Here is a 22481-nt window from a genome sequence, read left to right as displayed (position 1 = left end):
AGGGCTTTCAGGATAGGCGAGTTAAGGCTGTAGTAGTCTCATAGAATCAGTCAAAATATATGAGAAACAGTTGTTTAAAAACAAAGAATCATTTAAATAAAGTTTTAAAAAGAAATTCCGAAAATCCTAATTTTAGAAGAAGATGAAAAACACTTGAAATCATATGATTCTTGTAAAGAATCTCAGGAATAATATAAAATACTCAAGAAACAAGCTCAAATAATCCTAGATCTGTACAAATCTGGGAGGTATAGAAAAGAAATTAGGGTTTCAAAAGAGACCCATACAGAGATGAAGAAACCTGTCTAGAAACCCATAGATCGTAGTAAATATAGAACGATTTTCACTTGAAATCACACTGGAATAGCCAGGAACAGGTAGGAGATGAACCCTAAATGCAGGTCGGCATGGTCGTGGTCCCTTGAGGCCTTAGAGAAGGCAAAAATGACATGAGAGAAGCCATTGGAGGCCTGAGAGATGATGAGAGGTCACCGGAGATGGCCAGAGATGGTTCTTCCCGGGTAAAAAGGGGCAGCTGTTGATACCCAATTTTTTTCCTATATATTTTTAATATGTAAAATACCTTCAAAATAGCATATATATGTGCATATATAAGCATGTCACAGGTTTTTATTATTTTTTTCCATAATTTTAAGGTTTTAAATTGATTTATTTTCTCCCTTTTTATCCATAAAATCCCCAATAATTATTTCCAAAATTATTGTTTTGATAATTCATCTATTGGATTTCTATATTTATGCCAAAATATGGCTAGGGTAATTTTTATATTTTTTATAATTATATTTAGTATATTTAAAGCTAAATTGTACATAATTGCAATATTAGCCCTTTTAAGATTTAATTATGTTTTATATTCATAAAATTGGATCCTGTATTTTTAAAATTGGTAATTATGTATTATAAATCATTTTAGCATTTTAAATTAATTATATACTATTTTTTATAAATTAAATAGGGAAAAACTGGCTATTTAAATTATAGCCAAATTGGATTTCAATTATAGCCAAATCGGACCCTAATTCTCAGCCCAATTTTAAAATTAAAAAACTCGACCCACACCCTATTAACCCATACCCAAACCCGGAACCCACTTACCCCATTTAATCTCGACCGTTGATCTCCTAGATCAACAGTCCACGTTAGCCCTTTGCTTTTTTAATCAAACGACCCCCCAAACCCAACCTCCATTCTTTCATTTGCACCGCCTCTGAATCCTCCTCTCCCAAATTCTCTCTCAACTCACCCTAACCCTAATCACCATTACCGGCGAGAACCTCTTTCCTATCGTGCTCTCGTGCCTTCTTCGACCACCTCTGGTCTCCTATACTCCAAGGCTCTTCGACTTCATGAGTCCTTGAGAAGATCTCAAGGAAAGCCAACCTCTTCCTGTTTGAAACTCGTTCACTGCCCTATCTTCGGCCATTTTCATTTGTAAGAAAGGATTTCCTCTTGTTTTTCGTTTAAATCCATGAGTTTTTAACCGATTCCTTTAAGCGTTTAATCTCTTCTTCAAAAGCAAAACTGACATATCTTTCTTGTTTCCTTCTTTTATAACTGCTTTAAATTATAAAACTGTTGTATTTATCGCTTTCTTAACGTGCAAATACATGTCAACATGCTTTTAATTATTGCATAATCATGCTTAACATCATACTCCACTCGTGCCAAACAAATACTATAGCAACACTTGATGAGTGGTTGTGCCTTTCCTATATCATTACCCCTAAATTCGGAAAGGCTTATTTGTGGTAAAACTAGTCGATCAGCGGTGCAGTCAGCAGTTCCATGCCTTCCCCCTTGAGTTGTTCACTCAAGGGTACCAGTCTAAAACCCCATAAAAACCTTACTCTATTTAAAATTATGCATGCATCATGGTCAAACCTAGTCGGGTCAGTTATGTTGTTTAGATAATGATCATTTAAGATAGCCTTGTCCAAAGGTCCACTAGGTTTCCCTAAACCCAAACGGACATCATCAGATACTGTGTATTTATTTGGAGAACTAAATGCTTTGTGCTGATCATAAATGTATAAATAGTCGAGTCCGGTGGGGGTAGGGTCTAACCCTTTTTGTTTTGTAGAAAATGAGGCACGAGGTCCCTAGTTTCAGTATGGTTAGCACGCCCCCACTCTTGCTAGACTGGTGTAGGAGTCTTCCATCAAATGACCACATCAATGAGTGGAAAGAGAGGGCCGCCAAAGCTAGTGAAAAGTTGGAATATCTAGAATACAGTCTGCTGGAATTGGAAGGAAAAGTGAGGAAGAGAGTCGCCGACTGCCAGAATGATGAGGGAAACGAAGGAGAACACCTGGCAACGGCATTTTTACTGGTGAACCTACGCGATCTGGAGGATTTGATCAACGAGAGCATTCAACCTGAGGAAGGTCCTTCTGGGACCAAATAGATAGGAATTTACTTTTTTTGTTTTATGAATGTAATAAGGCCAATGGCCATTAGTGACTTTTATTTCTTGCTTATTTAGTGTCGTTTTGGGATTCGCCTATCTTTATCAATGAAATGAGGCATTTAGCATTAAAAGTTCTCCAAGTCTATTTGTCGTTAGGCCTACCTTGGGCACAAAGAGGTTCCCAAATTAGGACACGTTTTACATTCCCGCACTATGTGTTTAAATATTGCAATACTTTTTATAATCCTCACTAACTTTATTACCTTTTGTTTTTATTTTTTGTTTTATTATTCCCCCTCCCCAATGGTTAGTTCGTGCACTTTGGCATCATCATCTTATTTCACAAGATCCAGGGACCCTCCACCCACTCCTCCTCTTAGTCCCATTAAAGGCAAGAACAAAGGAAAAATGGAAGATTTAAACAACACCAGGAAGGAGAACACAGCTGAACGGGTAGAGGCCACTGATGGCCAGGGTATTCGGGTTCCTAACGATAATGTGTCACAGCTTGAACAGAAATTGTTGAAATTCCAGGAAGAGCTCGATCAGGTTTGGAATCTGGCAAACCTGTCATTTTCCCTCAACACCCCAGATATCAACTGCCCCAACACTCAAAACCCTACACCTCCTCAAAATGTCCCAAAGTAGAATCATCTTGGACCTCACCATCCCGCTGCTCCACCAAAGAACCAATGTAACACCTGTCATACCCCAAACAACGCTCCACTACTTATCCCAAAACCTCATAACTCCACAAACGATCATTTCTACACCCATACACCAGGCCACCATAACACTCCTATTTACGTAGAGACCATGCCACACTCCACTCAACCTATCTCAGGCACATCCGAGTTTGATGAAAAGGATTTGTTTATCAGGAAATTGGCCGAGGAACTTAAGAAACTAACCAGCATATTCAGGGCATTGAGGGTAGCAAAGGAATCGAGGGGCTGAACTATGAGGACCTTTGCATACAGCCTGATGTCGAACTGCCGGAGGGGTACAAACCTCCTATGTTCGAAATGTTTGATGGTACGGGTGATCCAAGGGTCCATCTGAGGACATATTGCGATAAGCTGGTTGGAGTAGGGAAGGATGAAAGGATCCGCATGAAGCTTTTCATGGGGAGTCTGAAAGGAGATGCATTATCTTAGTACATCAGCCATGATCCCAAGAAGTGGTCAAGCTGGGTAGGCATGGCATCTGACTTTATGGACAGATTCAGGTTTAATATAGAGAACGCACCAGACGTATTCTATATCCAAAATTTAAAGAAGAAGCCTACGGAGATGTGTCGCGAGTATGGTACTCGCTGGAGGTCCAAAGCTGCTAAGGTCAGACCTTCCTTAGAAGAGGAGCAAATGAACAAATTCTTTGTTCGGTCTCAGGACCCGCAGTACTATGAACGACTGATGATGATTGAGAACTACAAGTTCTCTAACATTATCAAATTAGGTGAGAGAATTGAAGAATGTATTAAAAGTGGTATGGTTACATATTTCTAGGCCTTGCAAGCTACGAATAAGGCTCTACAGTCCGGTGGTGTGTCCAAGAAAATAGATGTAGGGGCCGCGATGGTTGCACAAAGGACCAAGTCTCCCCTTAAATACCAAGCTTACCCAACACCTCCACTCACATACCAGCCAACCCCAAATTACCAAGCACCCTCACCCTCCTACCAAGCTCCACCACCAACTTATCAGTCATCTCCACCTCCTACATATCAACCTACTTCACCCAGATACTCCCAACCCACTCATGTCTACCAAACTTATAATGCTCAACCATCCCACTATCAATCACCCCCTGTATGCCAAAATCTCCCTAGACCCCGACCTAATTTCAATCGCAGACCTCCAAAATAATATACATCCATCGCTGAACCTATCGACCAGCTGTATGAGAGGCTCAAAGTTGTTAGTTATGTCACCCCCATCCCTACTGCAACCCTTGAGAATTCTTCTCAGTGGGTTAACCCAAACAAGTCCTGTACGTACCACTCCGGTATGAAAGGGCACACCATCGATGAATGCCGCTCCTTGAAGGACAAGATATAGTCCTTGATTGATAACAAGATTATTGTGGCAAAGTAGCATGCTCCAAACACCCGCAATAACCCTCTCCCAAACCATAAAGGTGGAGGTATCCACATGACTGAAGTAGAAGATGACTGGGATCCCGAGGGATCAATCGAGTTGATCTCAGAAGGTGATGACCCAAAGAAACCAACAAGTACTCTCAATCCAATCATAGTCTAGATCCAATCATCTGAGGACGCAAAGGTGAATATGTCTATACCTCTTGAGTTTGAAGTAGTGCCATCCGCAAAGACATCGGTACCAATTGAAGTTGAATATGTATCTCCGGCAAATGCACTCGCACCATTTGAGGTTGCAGTCTTGCCACCCATGGTACATGTTCCATTCGAAGTAAGGATAGCCGCGCCGGTCCTAGTGGCGATGTAAACCATGCCACCATTCTTTACAAATGTTGTACCCTGGGACTATACAGCCGAGGCGAGAAGGAAAGGCAAGGTCAGTATTGAAGAAACTGTCGCAGCACAGGGTATGACAAGAACTGGTAGAGTCTATACCCTTGAATATCTGGCTGAATCAAGCAAACAGGCCTCCAACCGGCCGCCCCTCATTGAGACAGGTCTGAACGACCTTTGGAGGAAAATACAGGACAAGGAATATTCGATCATCGACCAGTTAAACAAGACGCTAGCACAAATATCCATTCTCTCTTTGCTGCAAAATTCTAAGACGCACAAGAATGCTCTGTTAAAGGTGCTAAATGAAGCATACGTACCAAGTAATATCACTAGCAAGGAAGTGGATAATATCGTAGGATAAGTGCAGGAAAGCCATAAGATCACCTTTCATGAGGACGAGCTGCCACCTGAAGGGCTGGGGCACAACAAAGCACTACACATCACCGTGCAATGTGAGGATTATTTCATCAAAAGAATGCTAATCAATGGAGGTTCCAGTCTTAATATTTATCCGCTGGTAACACTCAAGAAGCTAGGTAAAAGGCTGCATGAGATAAAGGATGGAGCAATTAATGTGAAAGCCTTCGATGGTTCTCAGAGGTCTACCATTGGTGAGATTAGTCTATGCTTGCATATGGGACCAACCTGGTTCGAAGTCGATTTCCAGGTGACAGATGTACCAGCGTCTTACAACTTGCTGCTGGGACGACCATGGATTCATGCTGCTAGGGCCATAGCATCAATGCTGCATCAGGCAGTAAAGTTCGAATGGAATCACCAGGAAGTGATCATTCACGGCGACGGTAGCAACCCTATATACAGTCACCAAACCATTCCGGCGATCGAGGGAAGAAGGAAGCTGGGTGGAGAAACTTACCACCACATTGAACGGGTCAATGCTATCGACAAAGACAAATGTTGGAATAGCAAAATCGAGAGTATACTAAGTTGGAGTGGGTACGAACCTAGCAAAGGGCTCGGCAAGAACCTCCAAGGAATCTCTAAACCCATAAAACTCAAGAAACATGGCACTAGCTTTGGCTTGGGAAATGAATACACCTGGGAATAATTCAATAACCGATCGTCACCATGGCACGGTCCTTACTACCTACAAGAGCAGCCAATACCGCATCTAGAGCAGACCTTCCAATAGGCCGACATTATTTATGGGTCAGATGAAGAAGAAGCACTTGCAGTAGTGAAGAACTTGTTTCTAGAGGATAGTGATATGGATTGTTGCATTATTCTCGAGAAGGAAGGGGAGAAAGGCCCTTCCATATAGGCTGTAAGCGGAGGGGCACATCTCAAGAATTGGACCATCAGGACAACCAAAGCCAGACGAGCCTCGGGGTAGCAAGGCTAAAACAAGCATTATTCACTATTTTTACTAAATGATTTTCTTTTTGCATTTTTCAATTCCCGCAATAAGATCTTCGATGTTCAAAACAGTTATTCAATTTATCAAAAGCATTTTTGATTTTTCTTATAAATTAATATTTATTGCTATCGTTTTCTCTCCTTGCTTTACCAATACAACATTACTATTACTTGTCTTGATGAACCAATGACTGTGACATGCAATGAGACAACGCAGCAAAAGGACATTAATTTAGAGGAATATGACATACCTGACGAGATTGTCAAAGAAGTTGAGAATTTTTAGAGCAGACCTAAGTCCAACCTAGACGAGACCGAGATTGTCAACCTAGGAGATGCATAAAACATCAAGGAAACGCGAATTAACATTCACCTATCGCTATCAGAGAAGCGAGAATACACCGAATTTCTAAAGGAGTATGAGGACATATTCGCCTGATCGCATGATTACATGACTGGTCTGAGTACGTCTATTGTGGCTCACAAATTGCCAACCGATCTAATGTGTCCACCGGTGAAGCAAAAGCTCAAAATGTTCAAGCCTAATATGAGTTTGAAAATTAAGGAAGAAGTCACCAAGCAGATCAACGCTAAGGTTCACAAGGTAGTAGAATACCCTACATGGTTAGCCAACATTGTGCCGGTGCCAAAAAAGGATAGTAAGGTCAGAGTCTGTGTCGACTACCGGGATCTCAACCGGGCAAGTCCAAAAGACGACTTCCCTTTGCCAAATATACACAACCTGATTGACAATTGCGCCAAGCATGAGCTATAATCATTCGTAGATTGCTTCGCTGGTTATCATCAGATCTAGTTGGATGAGGAAGATGCTGAGAAGACGGCTTTCATTACGCCGTGGGGAGTGTACTATTACAAGATGATGCCATTCGGCCTGAAAAATGTAGGGGCCACCTACATGAGGGTCATGACTACCATTTTCCATGATATGATATACAAGGTGATAGAGGTATATATGGTTAATGTTATTATCAAATCCAAGAAGGCCACTGACCATATAGAAGATCTGAGGAAGTTCTTCAATATACTGCAGAGATACAACCTGAAACTAAACCCTGCAAAGTGCACATTTGGGGTTCCTACTGGGAAATTGCTTGGGTTTATTATGAGCCATAGAGGAATATAACTGGATCCATCAGAAGTCAAATCCATTCAAGAACTACCACCGCCAAAGAACAAGAAGGATGTGATGAGCCAATCTACATCAGCCGATTCATAGCACAGTCTACAGTTATCTGTAAGCCAATCTTTTAGATGTTGAAGAAGGACGTTGCCACCAAATGGACCGATGACTGCCAAAAGGCCATCGACAAAATCGAAGAGTACCTTCCAACACCATCAGTTTCCCATCGCTTCGTTCTGAGAAATGCGGAGACTATCTGTATACGGCAAAATCAAAGGGCCTAATTTCTTGATATCGATTTACTTCAGAAGAACACCTCGAGACCCTGAGGACGTGAAGCTGTGATCGAGTTCCCTCCTTCGGAGCTCGTCGATGTCCGATTTAAAGAGGACATAGATTGAGGCTAGAGTAAAATGGGGAATTCCCAAGGCACACGGCTAAGTCTGACAAAGCCGGCCTACCTAGAGCCTGTATTAAAGCATCACGTCTAGTTGTCCCATCTCCATGCCTTTACAATTAATGTATTTTGTGCTATGACGAGATTCTCCTCCTATATAAAAGGGATCTTTATCACTTTGTAAGCGGCGACTGTTGTTCCAACAATTCTACACAAGATCAATAACAACTCTCTCTCTCTCTCTCTCTCTCTCTTTTCTCTCTAACTTACTCGCTCGAGACTACCTCTCTCATTTATTTCTTTCATACTTGTTCTTCATTTATTGCTTGATACCGACCATAAACAGCCTCCTTTAATTATATTCCAACTGTTAGTCCCTTTTCGGTTATCCCCGACAACTCGATCTCGAGCCCAAGCGTCGACCTCGAGGCCCTTATCAGTTGGCCCGAGGCACGGATAGTTAACCCCTCGGTTTGATCACGGCTCTATTCTAGTTCGTGTTTTATCTTTTGTCTTCATATATCTAGTATCAACTGCTCTAACAACTAGCATAAAAATAAATCACGTATTTTTAGAGTCCCATCAACAAATCTGATCGTTATTACCATTTTCACGGTAAATATTTAAGCAATGAGATAATAAAATAGGATATATTTGATATTGATAAAAAAAAATTATATGTCTTTGCTTAAAAAGCAAAGGCAATATTGGACTGTTAATAGGGGAGCAGTACTATTTCATCCCAACCACATCAAAAAAAAAGAAAACAAAACATCTGCCAAACAAAACAAAAAAAAACATAAAAGAACATTTCCAGAAACTGGTCACCGAAGGGGTACTTAGGAGACACTAGGAGTAGAGGGCTTGAAGGCTGCAGCAAGTGTTTGGAGAACAAGGTCTATTTGGGCATTGGCCGACTTTTGCTCATTGAACAGTTCTGCTTTCAGGTTCTCTACTTGCGCCCTGAGATCAACATTCTCCTTTGTTAAACGAGCTACATCATTATTTGACGCTGGAACACCTTGGGCTTGCTGACCTTCCAGGATAGCATTCTTAGCCTTCAACTGACGAATCTCCTCAGTTGCATTATTCTGAGCATTAATGAGCTGTGAGACGGTTGATGTACTTCCTATCCCCCCATTCTTTTCTATGCGCTCACATTCTTCCAACATTGTTTGTGAGAATGTCTGCTTCTTAGTCCCCACCTTGCCTTGCCCCAGTGGCACCTCAAAGAACTTAAACACTCGTGTAAGCAAAAACCCATAGGGAAGGCCATGATTACCATCTTTGAAGGTGGTTACCTTTTGCATGTGTTCAATCATAATAGCAAATAGACTTACAAGAGTAAAGCTATCCAGTTGCTCCATCAAGAATAGATCAGACTTAGAAGTCACTGACCTCCTCTTAGCGCGAGGCATAGAACTTTGTTTATTAATTTGAAAAGCAACTGATAGACAGGGAGTAACGCCTTCTTATGGATCTGGTCCCCCTTTTGGTTTGCATTGTCTTTTACCACGGTATTTTCTGAAGTTAAACTGACACACATCCTTTACACTTGAGACACCAACTGTAGGAACTTTAAGAATTTCTCTAAGTAACTTTACATCGAACACAATATCTACTCCATTCACCATAGCACAGATGTGGTAGGTCTCAACGGGAAAGAGGCCAACAAAGAAGCTTTGTACCTCATCCCAATATGCCTTAGGTGCATCTATTTGGAATAGATGCGCCCATCATTAAAACTCAACCATTTCAAGAATTTGTCGCATACCAGCCATCTAAAAGATTGCTGGGTCAAACGTACGACCCAGCAGAACTTTTTGGTGCCTCAGGCTTTCTGAGCCAAGACAGACTTCACTTCTCAACCTCTTCACAGAACCAGGTTCCTGAACAATTTCAGACTTTCGTTTGCCGGACTTCCCACCACTTGATTTCTCTTTTTCTTTGGTTTTGACTAATGTATCCTCATCAGACATCGAGAACTCACTTACAACATCCTTCAACTTGGAACTAGGGGTTGAAACTCTTTCTACTGAAGCAGGCTACTTCTTCTTCTCAGACCTTCTCATCAATGAACCAGGTTCCTCTAATGTTTCCCCTTCCACTTCTACCACAGGGACTGCTTTAACACATACGGGTACATTATCTTTCACCAGCCTCCTCATATGATTCTTACTACTTTTTCTGCTCTTTTGAAGGGCAGAGTCATAGGCCACCTTAGCTTGCAACCTGGTAGTGGATCGCTTGGTGGAAGACTTAGGAGTGGACGTCACCCTTCGCTTGACTATGAACGCATCAAGAGCTAGGTTGTCTAAATCCTCCTCATCACTGGACCTCATCTCAGGTTCCTGTATGTCCAAAGGCACAATAGCAAATGTAGGAGAAGAATTGCCCTGAGAATGAGAACCCTGACATGGGTCCTCCGGAGAGGGGTCAAATTCCTCATGTGAGGGCCCGGTAGTTTCTACTTGTGCAGCACCTTCAACAGTTACAACGGCCCCTTCGTCCTCCATACCCTGCACCTTATTTTTCTGAGAGATGATCTCATGAAGTACACCATCAACAGACACCACAAAGACGGTTACAACATTTTCTCCCTCAATCGGCACTACTGCCTCCGTGGAATTTGTAGCAACAATGGAGGAACCTCTGTGAACTCAGGGTTTTGACCTTGTTCTCCACTTGTTCTTTGATTAGTGGGAACTTCAGAAGATGGAGAGGATGGATCAAAAAACTTAGGGGTTTCTGAAATGGAGAGAGACGGGGAATTTGGGTGAGGTGTGATTTTAGTGGGAATGGTAAGAATGGTTAAAGAAGGCTCAGTAGGGGTGGAGGACTCCATAGGTTTTTCAGTAATAGGTATGACTGAGGCAGGGAGGTCAAAGTTTGTCTCAGCCATTGGAAAGATTGAGTGAAGGTGCTTTGGGAAGTTCTAATGAAGGACTTATGGTTTGTAGAGAACAGAGGGGGGGTTTTATTAAGAATGGATAATTATGAAAAGAGAGATAGGGACTGGTTCTGAAACGCCGATTGGGCGTGGAGAAGTGCAACGTTTCAGAGGGAGATGGAACGATTTGAAGTGAAGAGACGTGACAGCAGAGTCTAAAAAGTTGGATGACATGGCAATTGTGTTTTGTACCTTTTTAAGATGTGTATTAAAGAACGCACAGAACTACTAACCTTTGGTACAAGAACTAGGTTCTTGACCTGTTATTTGAAAGTATCAATCCTCTTTTATCATCCATGCACTGCATATGCATCTTCAATACTCATCATGCGTGTTTACCTGCAATGGTATTGAAGTGAGTTAGACATGGCGAGAAAACACTTTTAGCCAGTTTTTCTTAAAAGTGATTTTCATAGCCAAATAATGAGGAATCATTTTCTCAATCGGGCTTTAAAAGCCCCAAGTTCACTCTGTTTCTTTCAAAATGTTTTTTACTTAATGCCTTGGTGAAGATGTCTGCAATTTGGTCTTCTGTGCTACAGAACTTCATACATATCAACCCTTTCTCCATATTGTCCCTCAGAAAATGATGCCTCACATCAATATGCTTGGTCCTTTTGTGTTGTACTAGATTCGTGGCCATGTTGAGTGCACTGGTGTTATCACATAGAAGGGTCACACTCTCAGTGAGTACCCCAAAGTTCTCCAGTTGCCGCTTGATCCATAAAAGTTGTGCACAGCAGGATGCTGCGGCTACATATTTTGTTTCAGCTATTGAAAGAGCCACTGAGTTTTGCTTCCTTGTGCCCCAAGAGATGACACATGAACCTAGGAAGTGAGCCATTCCAGAAGTGCTTTTCCTATCCACAAGATAACTTGCATAATCTGTATCAGTATATCCAATGAGGTTAAAACTGTCACTTGAGGGATAATAAAGGACCACGTCTTGTGTTCCTTTAAGATATCTCATAATTCTTTTGGCTGCCTTCAAATGAGATTCCTTGGGATTTGATTGAAACTTTGCGCATAGCCCCACATTGAAGCTCAGGTCTACTGGCATATATATTGTTTGACTCACTGGAGGCCCAGTTTCATCCATGTCCAGTCGAGTGGTCGTAGCAATGAGAGTGTCTATAACCTTTTATGCTTCCATGTCAAATCTCTTCAAGAGCTCCCTAATGTATTTTTGCTGACAAATGAATGTACCTTTTGAGGACTTTTTTACTTGAAGACCCAAGAAGAAGTTCAGTTCCCCCATCATACTCATTTCAAACTCACTTCCCATGAGTTTTGCAAATTCTTCACATAGAGAATCAGTTGTTGCCCCAAAAATGATATCATCAACATAGACCTGAACAATGAGCAGGTTCATTCCCCGTTTCTTTAGGAATAGGGTGTTGTTAATTTTCCCTCTTTTAAAGCCATTTTCCAAGAGAAACTTTGACAGCCTTTCATACCAAGCTCGAGGAGCCTGCTTCAGCCCATACAATGCTTTGTCCGGTTTAAACACATATTCAGGGTGTTCATGACATTCAAACCCTGGAGGTTGCTTCACATAGACTTCTTCCTTAAGAAGTTCATTCAGAAATGCACTTTTGACATCCATTTGGAACAAGGTGAATTCTATATGAGATGCAAAAGCGATTATAATTCTAATAGCTTCCATGCGAGTGACCGGAATAAACGTTTCATCATAGTCAATCCCTTCCTCCTGATTGTAACCTTGAACCACTAGCCTGGCCTTGTTCCTTGTGGTATTTCCATATTCATCAAGCTTGTTCCTGAATACCCACCTGGTTCTTATAATGGTTCGATATGAGGGTCTGGGTACCAGGTGCCAGACATTGTTCCTTTCAAACTGATGTAACTCATCTTGCATGGTAGTAATCCAATCTGCATCTTTCAAGGCTTCCTTGATATTCTTGGGCTCTATTTGGGAGAGAAAGGCTGAGAAGGCAAGTAAATATCTGGCTTTTGACCTGGTTTGTACGCTGGAATCTAGAGGGGTAATTATGTTGTCAAGAGGATGAGAGCTTTTGTTCTATAGTTAGACGTCTGAGGTTCATTTAGAGAGGATGTGGGTACATTTGACTGGTTTTCCTATGTTGTTCTCTCAGGTGCTAGTGGAGTACCCTGAACTGCATCAACCACTCTTTCTTCAGCTTTAGTGATTGTAATTGAAGTACCTGGTTCCATTGAAGATGAGACAGTATTGCCTTCACTCAGCTCTTTTACTTGGCTCATCATATCTGCCTTTCCATTTTTCATGTCAATGACTTCACCAGGGACTAGTAAGGGTTCTCTATCTTGATCATCTTTAGCACTCTTCTCACAGGAGGGATAAGACTCATCAAAAATAACATGAACACTTTCCGCAACACATTGAGTCCGCTTATTATATATCTTGTACGCTTTGCTTTGAGAAGAGTAGCCCAGAAATATTCCTTCATCACTCTTGGCATCAAATTTACCTAGTTGATCCTTTCCATTATTGAGAATATAGCATTTGCACCCAAATGTTCTTAGATGAGTCAACTTGGGTTTCATTCCATTCAGCAACTCATATGGGGTTTTGTTCAGGAGGGATCTAATCATGCACTTGTTCACCAAGTAGCAGGCAGTGTTGACCGCTTCAGTCCAGAAGTTCTTTGCAATTCCACTGTTGATTAGCATTGTTCTTTCCATCTCTTCTAGAGTTCTGTTCTTCCTTTACACTACTCTATTTTGTTGGGGAGTTCTAGGAGCTAAGAAGTTGTGGGTGATGCCATTTTCATTGCAGAACTCATCAAATTTGGCATTGTCAAGTTCTGTTCCATGATATGACCTAATGCATACGACTCTAGACTCCATCTTCACCTGGATTTTCTTCACAAAGGCCACAAACACCTCAAAGGTTTCATCTTTAGTTCTAAGAAATAGAGTCCATTTGAATCTGGAGTAGTCATCCACTATCACAAAAATGTATCTTTTTCCTCCTCTGCTTTGCACTCTCACAGGACCACATAGGTCCATATGCAAAAGCTCTAGTGTCTTTGAGTTGCTCACATCCCTTTTAGACTTAAAAGAGGACATCACATGTTTTCCTCTAGCATAGGCATCACAAATATTTTGCACCTTGAACTTTGACATGGGTAGACCATGGACCAGGTCCTTCTGAATTAGTTTGTTCAGAAGAGAAAAGCTTGTGTGCCCCAGTCTTCTATGCCACAGTTCAGAATCATCATCAATGTCTTTCAGACAACTCATATCACCACTTTGTAAGGACTCGAAATCAGCAACATAGATGTTCTTGTATCTCTTAGCCACAAGTACCACTTTACCAGTTACTAGATCAGTAACTGTACATATCTTGGACAAGAATTCTACCTTGTTTCCTTTATCACAGATCTGAGAGACACTCAAGAAACTGTACTTAAGGCCATTGACATAGTACACATTTTCAATAGAATGAGCGAGTTACTTCTCGACTTTTCCAACTCCAAGAATGTACCCCTTTTTACCATTGCCAAATGATACATTCCCTCTTTGCAAGGCTTTTAGTGAAAGAAAGTCCATGGTGTTCCCAGCCATGTGCTTTGAACACCTACTATCCATGAACCATTGTTGACCGCTTTCTTTCACTATTCCCTCCTTTTTGTCATCGTCTTCATCATCATCTGATTGGGATATCAAAGCAAAAGTTGAGTCATATTCATTTTCCGCGCCTTCAACTACCATCATGGAACTATCACCAACATCAACTTCATCTTCAGACTCACCAGAGGAATCTCCCCATGCTGCAAGAGCATGTTTCACCACATTGTCAGTAGATCTCTTTCTTTTGAAGTCCTTGAAAGGAACCAGGTTCCTCTTAGTTACTTTTTCAGGGTTGTTCTTGGAGAGTTCTTACTTCAAGAGAGGACAGTCTTTGATGAAGTGTCCAGGCTTTCCACACTTATGACAGAGATCATAGTTTTTTGGTTTGCTAGAGCTGCCCCTTTTTAGCATTTCTCCATTTCTTCTGTCCATCTTCTAAAATCTTTTGGTTAAGTGAGATATGTCACTGTCTTCCTCACTTGAGTCATCGCTATCAGCTTTGAGTACCAGGTTCTTTTTTTTCTTTGGTTCTCTTCTTTCACTGTCTATCTTCCTCTTCATCTCGTAGATCTTCAGATTTCCAACCAGCTCTTCTATGGTTAGCTCCTAAAAGTCCCTTTGATTCAGTGATAGCATTCACCTTGCTTTCCCAAGGGTTGGGCAGAATACTGAGGATTTTCCTCACTAGCTTGTTTCTAGGAATGGTTTCACCAAGTGAGTGTAACTCATTTATGATGGAAGTAAATCTTGTGTACATATCTTGAATAGATTCATCGTCCTTCATCCTGAAGAGTTCATACTCGGTAGTGAGCATATCGATCTTAGACTGTTTTACTTGGGTTGTTCCCTCATGAGCTATTTGCAAAGCTTCCCATATCTCCTTAGCAGTGTCGCAAGCAGAGATTTTATTATATTCTTCAGGTCCTATTCCACATACCAGAATATTCTTGGCATGAAAATTCTGCTCCACAGTTTTCCTATCTGCGTCGGTGTATTCTTTACTAGTTTTTGACATTAAAAATGGAAGTTCTTCCAATACCTTTGTTGGAACATAAGGACCATCACATATGACATCCCATAACTCAAAATCCTCAGCCATGATAAAATCATGCATTCTTGTTTTCCACCACCCATAGTATTGTCCATTGAACCTGGGTGGTCAGTATGTAAATTGACCTTCAAAATTTGGTAGAGCATCTATAAGGATCCTTCCTAGGTGTTAGCTTGATAGGAGGAACCCGCTTTGATACCAATTTTTAGTTTGTATGAGTCCACCAAACAGTAGAGTACCTTGTCCTCTATGAGGTTATGCTTAAAATGCTAGTAAAACTGTAAGTAAATGAGACACAGGATTTTTATGTGGAAATATTCCAACTCAGGGGGACAAAAACCACGACCTACACTTGTAGGCTTTCAACTTCACTAACTTATTAACACCTATTACAAGCCACTTTGTAATAACTCTATTACAAAGGATTCAACTTAACTAACTAAAGACTTTAACTAACTTGTGATACTCTCACCACAAGCCACTTTGTCACTCTCTAGTTACAAAGACTTTAACTAACTTGTGATACTCTCACCATAAGCCATTTTGTCACTCTCTAGTTACAAACACTTTAACTTATGACTAAACCTAGTCACAATATAAACTCAGAGAGTTTATGGATTTTACAAGAGGGTTCCTAATCAACGCTTCTGGCTAAGCAGTTTAGGAGATTCAGTAAGAATAATCACAAAGTTACAACTCAACTAAGGACAACAAAATACTAACTTTAGGAACTGGTCCGTACATTTAATTTTGTTCTTCAATCTCGTGAGAATTAATTTCTCTATTTTTGCAAAAGGCTTGAATAAGGAACAGAAATGTTCAAGTGATGTTTTGATATAAACTCATTGTTGATAAACCCTGATGACATCACTTGAAATGATGTAAGCACTTTAGTTGGTCAAGGAATAAGTGGACACTGAAATAGTGCAGTGCAGGCAGAAACAGTGCAGGTGGTCACGTCGCTTCCAGCTGTGTCCAATTGACTTTGTACTGCTATGAGGAAACCACAAAGGTATCAGGTCCTTGTTTGGTTTCCTATCTCTTGAAGCTATAGCAGTTCACATTAGCTGGAATCCGTTAATCTTGTAGTATAGTCCAAGTGTGTCAGGTTCCTTATCTGGTTCTTTGACAGTAAGTTTATTAGATCATCAAAACATAAAGGCAAAGACATTAAATATATATATATATATATATATATATATATATATATATACATACATACACATAGTCTTCAGCATTCTAGAATCTAAGTATTAGTTAGAGCATAAGAGATAATCCTGCACATAACTTTAAAATAGCAAAGCGACAGAAACGTAGTCATTATATTCTCTCAATAAATTCATTATGAGACTTATTGCATGCAGACCTGGATGTATACCTCCTCCTAGTACCTTACATGAAATTGGATAACATTCATTACATTCAGTTCAGCATGTCAAATGCTTAGATTTATTAGAATAGTGTTTAGGACCTTAGATTTAAGATAACATAGTTCCAATGAGCAGTCAAGCAACGAATAACATGTTATTATGTGATAGATCAATAAAACATACAATCCCCTAAGACATGGCATCTATGCAATCTTCTAAGGACAAACTACACATGCAAATAATTGTTACTGCTCAAATCCCAAGCGTTAACAAAGAATCCATTGAAACAACTGAAGGCATACATAGGGTATTATATGACCAAACATTACTCTCATAACATGCATTCGACTTAAGGCATGAGGTCTACACAGATCACTTAAGAATATAATCTACAAGCCTGCAATTGAAATTACCCTAATCCTCAAACTTAATAAGATAGTTCCTCGGCCATTCATAGAATCGAACATTAAAGCACAAATTAACATGACACAGTTCTAGTTAGATGTGTATTAATCTATGGTATTAAAGTTACTAGGTATGCAGAGAAAGGCAACAAGAGAGTGAAAAAGGTCACTGACCTTCTACTGAGCAGCAAACTGTGGAGGCCTAAGGAAGTCATTAGGGATTCGTCTCCAAAATCAAACACGGAGCTCGAAACTCAACCGAAATTAAAATAATAGAAGCAAAGAAAGAAGTAAGAACTGAGAGATCTTAGAACGTTTTTAAGGCAAGTTAATAAGCTTAAATGTGATGGTTAGTGTGTGTTGTTGAAGGTCATTAATTTCAGTATTTATAGTTGGAGTTATAACTCAACTACCTAGTTAAGGTTTTGAATTTGAATAGTAATGACCTCTATGATTTGAAAGAAGAAAAAGAGAGAGATTAAGAGAGAGATATACCTTACAGAGGTTCTTGAGAGGTTGACTAAATAGGAAAGAGCCGTTAGGCTCAGACGATGCTTGTATCGCCACTGACTGATGATTTTGAGCCCTAAAACTAACGAATGTCCATCATCCTGTGCAAGGGAATTCCATGCGGCCATCAGATCTTCAAGATCCTTAGGTAGGTGACCAAGAGGTCAAGATTGGATCCTCTTAGATCTCTGTCGATCTTCAGAGATATGATGGAGGGTGAGGGAGAGAGGAGAGGTGACATGAAAGAGAGGAAAGGAGACATAAAAGGGAGATGATGGGGAAAAGTAGGAGAGAGGAGGGGGATCTATGGCGGACCATTGGTCACCATTAGGTTTAGTGGGTAATAGAGTTGAAAGAAGAGAGAGTGAAGGGGAATAGGGGCGGTCTCTGAAGGGAAATGAGGATTAGGTATTTGACCCTAAGGTTAAAAAGGTCGTTTGGGTAAAGGAGAAAACAATGAATTAAAGTTATCTTTGATTAACGACTAGGGATTTAGGGGAAAACAATGATAAGATAGGTAATTTTGGGGGCTATTCACTAAAAAGTTATCGAATGGCCTAGATAAATGGATGAGAGATAAGACAATGAATTAAAGAGAAAAGAAGGTGACTGTTGGATGTGTCACGACCCAATTCCCCTATAGGTCGTGATGCCCAACGTCCCCATTAGGCAAGCCAACGGTGAACTACCTACTTATTATTCTCAAATTCTTGAATTTCATTAGATAAAAAAATTAACACGTTAAGATCAAGAAAACTTACAATTTAGTAGAATAGATAATGAAAGTGTGTAAATGCTAAGCAAAACCACAAGAAAATTCTAGAACATCTCAAAACTCAGTGTCACAAGTGCATGAGCGTCTACTAAAGAGTGCAATAATAATACATCATCTGTCTGGAATATAAAATAGAAGGATAAATTAAATGAATAAGATGGAGACTCTATGGGCTGCGATGCGTAGCATAGAAAGCAGCTCGCCATAAATTCCCTTCGCAATTGCGCCTACAGGCCAAGATGGCCACCAAATGAATCTGTCAGATCCTGCACATTTAGTGCAGAACTGCATCATAAGTTCGTAAATTAATGCGTACCCAGTAAGTATATAGCCTAACCCCGGAGAAGTAGTGACGAAGGGTCGACATCGACACTTACTAGTGGTCCAATAAAATAATATAATAGATTATAAATAGGTAACAAACACAACAGTAACTATGGGATAAAAACTGTAACTCACGTAATTCCCCAATTTTTCATTTGACAATATAAACCTCTCTAATATCATATGCTATCTCAACAGATAAGAAATATAAAATGTAATCTCAAATGGATAAGTAATACCATACAAATTCCAGGTATCAATAAAACGAGCATCTCACGAATATTCAAACTCCTAGCAGTATTACGCATGATTATGTCGAGGTCGTACGGCCCGATCTAGAGTGGTGTGTACGCTATCGAGGTCGACCGGCGCGAACCAGAGATGCATCTCAATATACTGTCGAGGTGTTCGGTCCTATCCTTGGGAAAGAAAGAAATTTAACGAATTACGAGTCACGTGCTTTCAACACATGTACAGAGCATAAGGTGAATATAACTTTTACCGTTTATTAAATATCTTGCCAATCAACAAAAGATGATAAAGCTCGGCCTAATATGTTCCTAAATCCATTTCAATTATAAATTCAATTAATTAAGCTAGCAAGTTGAGTTCAAATAATTCAAATATTACAAGACAGAGTCCTAAATACCCAGACATAAACATATTTTAGCTACGTATGAACTCTCGTCACCTCGTGCTTATGTAGCACCCACAACTAGTAGCACATAACAATTTGATACCTACGAGGTAATTTCACCCTCACAAGGTTAGACAAGAGATTTACCTCGCTCCAAAATTCGATGATCGGTTCCAACGCCTCTCTAACTATTCAAACGATCCAAAACTAATAAAACAACGTGCAAAGCAATCAAAATATACTCCAATACTCGTTATTTAACAATTTGGAACAATTTCCAACACTGCTGGAAAAGTCAACAAGGTCAATGCCCAGTGCTACGTGCCCGGATTACAAAAATTATCAAAAATAAATATTACTCTTAACTTATATAGTATATATCCAGAAAATCATCCAATTTCATTCACGAATTGTCCCTCAAATCAAGGATTTACCATTTCTCAACATTGGTACTCAAAACCCAATTTCTACCATCCTAACATGGATAAAAACAATAGGAAACGAAAATAATCATGGAACAGGATGAAAATAAATGTCAGATATTTACACCATTGTTGAGACGGGACAACGCTGCAAAAATCACCTCAAACGGAACTCTAAAACTTAAGATGTGCTCAAAATACTAAAATACTCGGTTTAAAACACTACCCAGATGATTTTTGTTCATCGCCTTCGCGGGAGACCTTTGAGTTCGCGAAGATTAATTTTTTGCGTTGACTGGTCAACCTAGAAATCCTTCTTCATGTTCGCAGAACCCTCTCGCATTCGCGAAGAACAAAAGTTTGCACCAGAAACAAACAATCTTTCTCGACACGGAAATGGGCATAACTCTCTCATACGACCTCAGAATTCGACGGTTCTTGTTGTTGTGGTTCTGTAATTATGATATGGATCTAATGGTTCAATCTAACCACAAATCAAAGCTCGTTTGCTAAAGATACTACCCTTTATTCCCAAAGAAACGATATTGAAACATCAAATAAGAGCGCGACACAACCCAAACACATCTGAAACGCACCCGAGGCTCTCGGGACCCCGTCCAATCACACAAACCAGTCCCAAAAATATAACAAGAACCTACTCGAGGCCTCAAATCACACCAAACAATATTAAAATCATGAATCGCACATCAATTCAAACCTAATGAACTAAAAAACTTTTAAACTTTTAAAACGCATGCTGAAATATACCAAATCAACTCAGAATGACATCTAATTTTGCAAGCAATTCCTAAATGACACAACTAACCTATACCAACTCCCCGAATTATAATCTGGATACAATATCAACAAATTTAACTCTAGGTCAAATCTATCAACCGTCAAACCCTTTAATTTTCTAACTTTTACTAAATAGCATCAAATCAACCTATGGACTTCCAAATCCAAAGTCGGACATATGCCTAAGTCCAAAATCATTATACGGACCCAACAGAACCGTCAAAACTCCGATCTGAGGTCGTTTACTCAAAATTGAATCATTGGTCAACTCTTCCAACTTAAAGCTTCCGAATTGAGAATTATTCTTCCAAACCAACTCTAATCTTCCCGAAAATCTAATCCGACTACATGTGCAAGTCATAATACATAAAATGAAGATACTCAAGGCCTCAAACCGCCGAACGATTGGTCGGGTCGTTACATTCTCCCCCATTTATATATACGTTCGTCCTCTAACGTGCCAAGAACTACACCAGAGTTACATAAAATCGATGTTCAACACCTCGTGCACCTACCAGTTCCACCGACACCCACGTGAGCACACTGGCTCGAGCCAGACTAAAGGTCCATACTGCTACCTTAGCCCAAAAGCCTTATGCTTAGCACCAAATTTCCAACATTAGGAATTCTCTACTAGACCTGATTCTAACATATGCGCACCGTATCAATATCAATATGCTAAACCCAAAACATAATTAGCCACCCATGCTGTAATCACACATCGCACCATACAATTCGCATGCCCAAAATAACATTCTCCAACTACGATACCTACAAATTCATGAATTTGATCCTCGTAGTGTATCTCATAACAAACATAAGTCCGGTTCTGACCCTTTCAATGATGAAATGATGAAAGAGATGTGTAAAAACTCAAAATCACTTGCCAAATCGAAAATTCATGGAACTTCTTTGCTCAATTAGAATCCTTGCCTCATTTCTAACTAAATAGTGACATTTTCCCTCTATTATACCTTATAAATCCGATCACACTGACCTCAGGTACAATAACCTCGTCTCACCCAGTAAACGTTGTTCGTGCAATAAGCTACCTCAAACACCATCTAAAATTTCATACGGCGACATCAGTGCATCAACAAGTCACAACTTGAATACGACCAACTAAGGAAAAATGAACTCGGGAAAAGAGCTATCCAGCCCCCATAACGAATAAAACGGCCTAATGGATGCTATAAACCTATCTCAGAGATGTGAAACCAACACACAAAATAAGTATAAGGAACCATACTCAACGCCTCATTGTTGCGGCGCGCAACTCGATCCACACATGATACTATTGTGGCGTGCAACCCGATCCAAACATGATACTATTGCAGCGTCCAACCCGATCCAAACATAATATTGTAGAAGCATGTAACCCAATCCAAACATGATATTGTTGCGGCATGCAACCCGATCCAAAGATGATATTGTTGCGGCTGTTTTTGCGGGTCAATAAGCTCTCGAAAAGACCTGATCCTTCCGACCCACATATCATGCCTTGTGGAGGCGTACCACCCGATCCACACATGAAAATCAATAAGTAAATACTCATCAAACCATAATGCTCATACACAGGAAATGTTGGTATATCAATCACAAGAATGCTAAGTGCATAAATACAACCCTGGGAAGATGGATAGCGCCATGCACTAAAAAACCCAAGCACGACTAAGGTGAAATAAATGACTTGCATCTCGAGAGTCATCTTGCTCATTTAACACCACCATCTACACGGGACCACAACACATGTAAGAATAATCAAGCTGTTTCACATAGAATGGCTGACGACTGGAATAACACCCAACGCTTGAAGACTCCTCC

This window comes from Nicotiana tabacum, chromosome 10 (assembly GCF_000715075.1).
Source record: "Nicotiana tabacum cultivar K326 chromosome 10, ASM71507v2, whole genome shotgun sequence".
In the NCBI taxonomy this organism is placed as follows: domain Eukaryota; kingdom Viridiplantae; phylum Streptophyta; class Magnoliopsida; order Solanales; family Solanaceae; genus Nicotiana; species Nicotiana tabacum.
The sequence above is the reverse complement of the archived record's forward strand: the minus strand, read 5'-3'. Positions refer to the sequence as shown.